Raw genomic sequence first — 6,360 nt, 5'->3', positions numbered from 1 at the left:
TGTTGTTTCTTCCGTTTTGGTAAATATTGCTTTTAGGGTTTCATATTTTTCTTTTTACTATTTAATCCATCTAGAATATATACTTTAGCTGCAAAGTATCTTTAAAACATTTTTTTTTCAGACTTTCACATGGGTGATATATTTTCTGAGCTCCTGTATATGGGAGCTCATGGTACAAGATTTTGTCACGTATACTGGGTCACTATTTTCTTTTCAATATTTTATAAGGATCCTCTCTGACTTTTGACAGCTGGTCTGGCTCAGAGAGGTGCTCTCAGCCATCTAGAAAGCTTAGGAATACAGTCCTGACCCTCTGAGGAAAGGGCCACATGGCTCAGCATGGCTGGTGCGGGGTCAGTATGAGAAGGTCCTCAGTCAAGTATCATCTTCAAAAAATCAAAGACAGTAACTGTTAGTAGATGAAAAGGTGAAGAAAAAAGGCAACTATTTTTCTTAAGAAAACTTGTAAAGAATAAAAGAAGAAAATCCAGTGATTTTGGTGAATGCCAGTATGGCAGAGCAAAGATAGCCATTTTTTTCTTAAGGGTTCTCAAAGCTGACCTTATGCTAGTAAAGAACAGAGAAACTTCTTAGGCTGTGAACTCTGTGCTAAGAACATGATGACTCATTCCATGAGCCATTCAGACAGCATTTCACTATCTGTGGCTGGCCTTGTTGATGACTACCATGTAGCTTGTCCTAGGTGCTAATTTATCAGAGGACCTCAAGGCTTCAAAGACATTGGCACTTAAGTTGGCTTCTGGCTGTAATGTTCCTGGGGTTCTCAACTAAGTGAAGCTGATCGGTTTTGGTCATGGATGTGTCAGATGATGGGTGTTCGTTGATGTCACCCTTCCTCGAACTCATCTATTGATCCTCCATCTTCTCTTGGTCTGCCAGCTCCTTTCCCCTTACTCCTAGAGCCTAGTGAAATCAGAAGCCTGTGAAGGGGAGCTTAGATGAGAATGCAAGAAGAATTTTTTTTAAGCTCACTACACTCTGAGTTCTCCTTCTGATTCTAGCAATCCTCTGTCCAAGAACATGCAAAAGCCACACTGGCATGACTATTTCTAACTTTTACGAGCGATATGTAACATCCTTAGCAATCAATTTGGATATCCCTTATAAAGAATCTGAAATGGGGTTCCTGGATGGCACATTCGGTTAGACTGCTGACTATTGATTTCCACTCAGGTCATGAACTCAGGGTCCTAGGATAGAGCCTTGCACAGCTAGGAGTCTGCTTGAGATTCTCTCCCTTTCTCTTTATCTCTGCTCCTCCCCCTGCTCGCTCTCTCTCTCTCTCCCTAAAATAAATAAATCTTAAAAAAATAAAAAATAATCTGAAAGGTACCAGGTGGCACGTTTATTGGTACAAAAGGACTTTCAGAAAGTTACCAGATGAAAAAAATAGTTTTATCTAAAGCTCAGTTCTTCTTTCATTTTTACATTTGTTAGAATATTTTCATCATCATTTAGTGCTCTACTTAAGAAATATATGTAATAGTTAATATATATATGCTGTCTTCACAGATTGATTATAAAGAAAAAACATTTAGATTTTATGCTTTTTACCATTAATTTCCTGTTACTTTAATAGCTTCAGGTGTATATATGGAATATTTATACTTTTAATTTTTTTTTTAAGATTTTATTTATTTGACACAGAGAGAGACAGTGAGAGAGCAGGGGGACCAACAGGGGGAGTGGGAGAGGTAGAAGCAGGGTTCCCACTGAGAAGGGAGCCTGATGCAAGGCTCGATCCCAGGACCCTGGGATCATGACCTGTGCCAAAGGCAGAAGTTTCACGACTGAGCCACCCAGGCGCCCCATACTTCTACTTTTGAAATAACCTAATTAGGAACTTGATGAAACCAATCAACAATTTAACTTTCTTTTGGAAACTGGAGGTGCCTTGCAGACATTCATATCAAGAATGTGCTTGAAGATGGTTGACTCTGGAATATTGACTAAAATGTCCAAAATTCCCCTACATAATGTGGCATATGTAAGTTTGGCTTCATCTGGACCCTACAAACTAGAAAATTATATAAAAAGCTGTAATTCTGCTAGGTTGGTAACTCTATATCCACGGTGTGATTTTGTTTCTCCTTCCATGATATGATTTGTTTTTTTAAGGGAGATAAACATGAAATATGAGTTTTACCTGAAGTTCTTCTGAATTGCAAGATAGAATAAAAATTACAAAAAGGATTTTGTGCAATGGCCAAAATGTAAAATGCTCTCAGATTTAAAAGATAAACACTTCTTACTCAGTTAGTCTTTGGCTTTGAACTGTGACCTGTATATTTTAAAAGTAATGAACCATTCAGATTTGCAAAACTGGAAGATAAACTCTAGGAGAGAGAGATTCCTTGCAGTATCATTGCTGCATTCTAACTAGCCATAGATACAGTAAAACTTAAATATATTTTTAAAAGTGAAAATATTTATTACTAAGAAATAAGGTATTTATTTTTTAATTTTTTAAAGATTTATTTATTTGACAGAGAGAGTGCAGGCAGGGAGGGGCGGAGGGGGAGGGAGAGAGAATCTAAAGCAGACCCCAGCCAAGCAAAGAGCATGACGTGGGGCTCGATCTCACGACTCTGTGATCATGATGAGCTGAAATCAAGAGTTGGATGCTCAACTGACTGAGCCACCCGGGAGACCCAGAAATGAGGCATTTATAATTGTCTTATAATAAGTTGCTAGGGCATTATAGAGCAACTTATATAAAATTTAATATAATTTCAGTGTATTATTTATATACATTCAGTATGTTATTTACATTGATACCTGAAAGATGAGTGAAAACGTAAATGAAAAATAAGAGTATAATGTAAAGAAAAAAAGACAAGTGCTACTCTATTATCTTCCTGTATGTTGCATTGTCCAGGATTGGCTGGTGTCCCTCTATTGTTCCTTTGTCAACCGATTGATTTTTTTTAGCTTGGAAACTTGTATGAGGATTATTTTTAAATTTATGATTATTACCTTACCTTTATAGTACAACTTTTTCAGAATGTGTCCAGATATTCTATTTTGTTTCACTCTTTCTGGATCAGGATAACCCTTTCAATCTGCGTGCTTTGATCCATTTTCAGTCATGTTCACCGTGAACACCATTGTTACTCCTTGTTGGATTTTCCTGGGGCTTCCATCCAAACTGATCTTCCCTTGTATGAGTCACCTTTTATTTGGCATATCACACCCATTCATGGGGCTGGGCTTCCTCCCATCATCTGCACCTGTCCATCCCATCAAGGTGTATACCTCTTTTTTTATTTAAGTCCTTTTTTCGTCCTTCTACCCTGTCCCACCCCACAAGAAGCTAATCTTAATGATATGTGGTATCATAACCTTTTCCGTGTTTGGTCTAACTTTTAATAAGCCTAATATATCTAAATTTAGTAGAGAATTTGGAATTTTATGCCTCTGTCTTGCAGAGATTCATCTTGAATGGCATCAGATTTTTGTGTTAATTCTATGTATGTTCTCTTTATCAACATAACATAACATCTTAACACGGTGAGAACAATCCACGATATACGTTTTGCAATTTGCAATGCGACATAAAGAGATAAGAGAAGTGTCCCACAGTAAAAGCTGAGTTGGACAAAACACATCTTACATTCATGGGGACAGGGAATCCTCTCCTGCACAGCTGGGCTAAAATCACTTTCTCGCCTATCGAGCACACTTTGGGAAATGTTACCTGAGAGAAATTTCTTTCACTATCACAATAAGCAGAAGGAAGCTAACGAATCCCAACCACCACCTAGGGAGAAACGTGACATGTGTGATATGAATTGGTTTTTACAAAAATCTTCTGAGACTGTTTTCTTGTTGTCCTTTCTCAGTTACGGAAACCGAGGTTCACTAGTTTAGGCACCCTTGTTCATGTTCACAACTGGTACAACCAGGCGCAGAATCTGTGCCTGACTCTAAATACCACACTCTTTCTATAAAATGTTGCTATACCCACTCATTACATTCTTTCTGATAAAAATGGATCTCTTGAAGTATTTAGGATAAAAGGTTTTAAGCTACCCTGACTCCTTCTGTTGGTAAACAACAAAAAACAAAAAACCCACAAAAAACTTATTTTTACCTGATTTTTTTTTTCATTTGACTGGAAAGCAATTTCGCACAACCTGTCTCCCCAGTTGGTGGAGGAGGTGAAGGACATAGATGTTAAATTATCTGGTGCTGAAGCAAGAAAGAATGTCTAAGGAAAGTTAAAAGTTTGCAGAATAGTGTTAATGATAATTTTCTTTAGGAAAACATGATGAAACTGGGAAAAAAAGAAATTAATTTAAGTAAGAACATTGGCTCTCCACTTCCTGTATTTAAAAAAAATACATTTTAATTTTGTAAGTTTTCTTAATAATGAATCTATATTCTGAGACTAACCTTTAATGCCTTATGGGAAAGATGGATTTTTGTCAAACTGCTAGAACCTTATCAAACTAGACATAATATAAAAGTAAATTAAAGGCTACTTGTCCTTTCAGAGGAAATGATTCTAGATTCTGCTGATTATTGAAAGAATATATTTTTGTAAAAAGGAAAACTTATAAAATTTTGCTAAAGCACTTGAATATGTTAATATCTTGCTCAGTATAAATTGCCAAATTCTGACTCTCTACTGTGCTTTGCGTAAAAATATGATACTTCTGAAGACACTGAAAGGCCAAAAAATATGTTGAAAATTAAAAGGAGCTTCACTCTCCCTGGCTTCAGAGCCTACCCCTACAGCTGCTAGAATAATTTTCTTTCGACAATAGAAAGAATAGAAAGTGTCTCTGTTGCTTTTGCATGTCCCATCACTGCACACACATTTTTACAAAAACAAAACAAATTTCTAGTAAATGACATTGATAAATGATAACATCCAAAATAGATATTTGATTTGAAGATGGGAATTAGGGTATGTGTAGAATTGATCAAATATAAATAAAACTGTACTGACTCAGATGATTTTGAAGCATTCAGGAATTTTATCTTAACTTCTCATTAAGGAACTACTCTGCATTTGAATTAACATTCTGCTACAGAATAATGGAAAGTTTATAATGTGAGTTTAACTTTGCTGAGAAAAAAACCATCATCCCACTGAGATGTTAAAGGAGAATTCATTTGGTATTGTTCTTACACAAAAGAATCCTATTTCCTATAATTTATTTATTAACAACCTATGAAAATGTAAATTATCAGTTACATGCAAGTTAGCACTTCAGAAAAAGAAATAAGGAAGTTAGACATGGGCTTTGGTGGTTTTATTTCATTGGAACTTTTCCCAAGTTTGCCTAGTTAAAATATTTTCCTAAGGGGCTTTTCGGATATAGGAGAAAATTCAAATGAAGAATTGTATTTTATTTTTTATTATGGTGTTTTCCACTTTAAAGATATTAAAATATACTGCACAATGATCCAAGGTAATATTTTGTAAGACTGGCAAGCATAACATTTGAATTAACTTATCTGATTATATTATTACAAGGCTTATTTTCCACTTTAAAATATATCATTAAAAATGTGTGTGTGTAACATACATATGTGTTCCTCACAATATCCTTGACAGTCTCTGAGCTTTAACTCTCACATGTGTAATTTAAGGTTCTTTTGTTTCAAACTAGAGAAACTCTGACTTCAAGAATTGATTGGAGAGACACTGGGTTACTCACATCAAATATATGGAACTTGCAGAACATGATCAAATGTAAGGACCATGGCCTCCCCAGGACTATGCAGGCTTGAAGTTCAAATTTCAGCAACAGGGTGTCCAGTTAGCCTGCTTTGGATCACATGGTTGCCTCTTGCCTAGAACAGGCCAGGGCACTTTAGATCAAACTGGGTCCAATGAGGAAAGGGTAACTTTCCTAAAGCATACCCAGGTGCTATTCCAGGGGGCTGGGGGGGAAGGAATGGTTATTTGGAAACGAAGAAAGGAATGGGCTGATGTTTATTGTTGCTTAGACATTTTGGAAAACAAGTGGGTATTCATCTAATAATTGTTGTGCTGACTTAGGCAGCACATATACTAAAATTAGAATGATACAGAGAAGATTGGCATGGCCCCTGAGCAAAGATGACACATGAATTGGTGAAGCACTCCATGTTTTTTTTTTTTTCTAATTTAAAAAAATTTTTGTAAAATTGAATTATTGAGTTGGGAGGTCATATGTCTTTTTAGATATGATTTCACTTATGACTGAGCTACATTAAAAGTATTAATACATGAGGGGCGCCTGGGTGGCTCAGTGGGTTAAGCCTCTGCCTTCAGCTCAGGTCATGATCCCAGGGTCCTGGGATCGAGCCCTGCATCGGGCTCTCTGCTCAGTGGGGAGCCTGCTT

This window comes from Enhydra lutris, unplaced genomic scaffold (genome assembly GCF_002288905.1).
Source record: "Enhydra lutris kenyoni isolate GAN:26980312 unplaced genomic scaffold, ASM228890v2 scaffoldscaffold3, whole genome shotgun sequence".
Classification (NCBI taxonomy): domain Eukaryota; kingdom Metazoa; phylum Chordata; class Mammalia; order Carnivora; family Mustelidae; genus Enhydra; species Enhydra lutris.
This window is presented reverse-complemented; position numbering follows the sequence as displayed.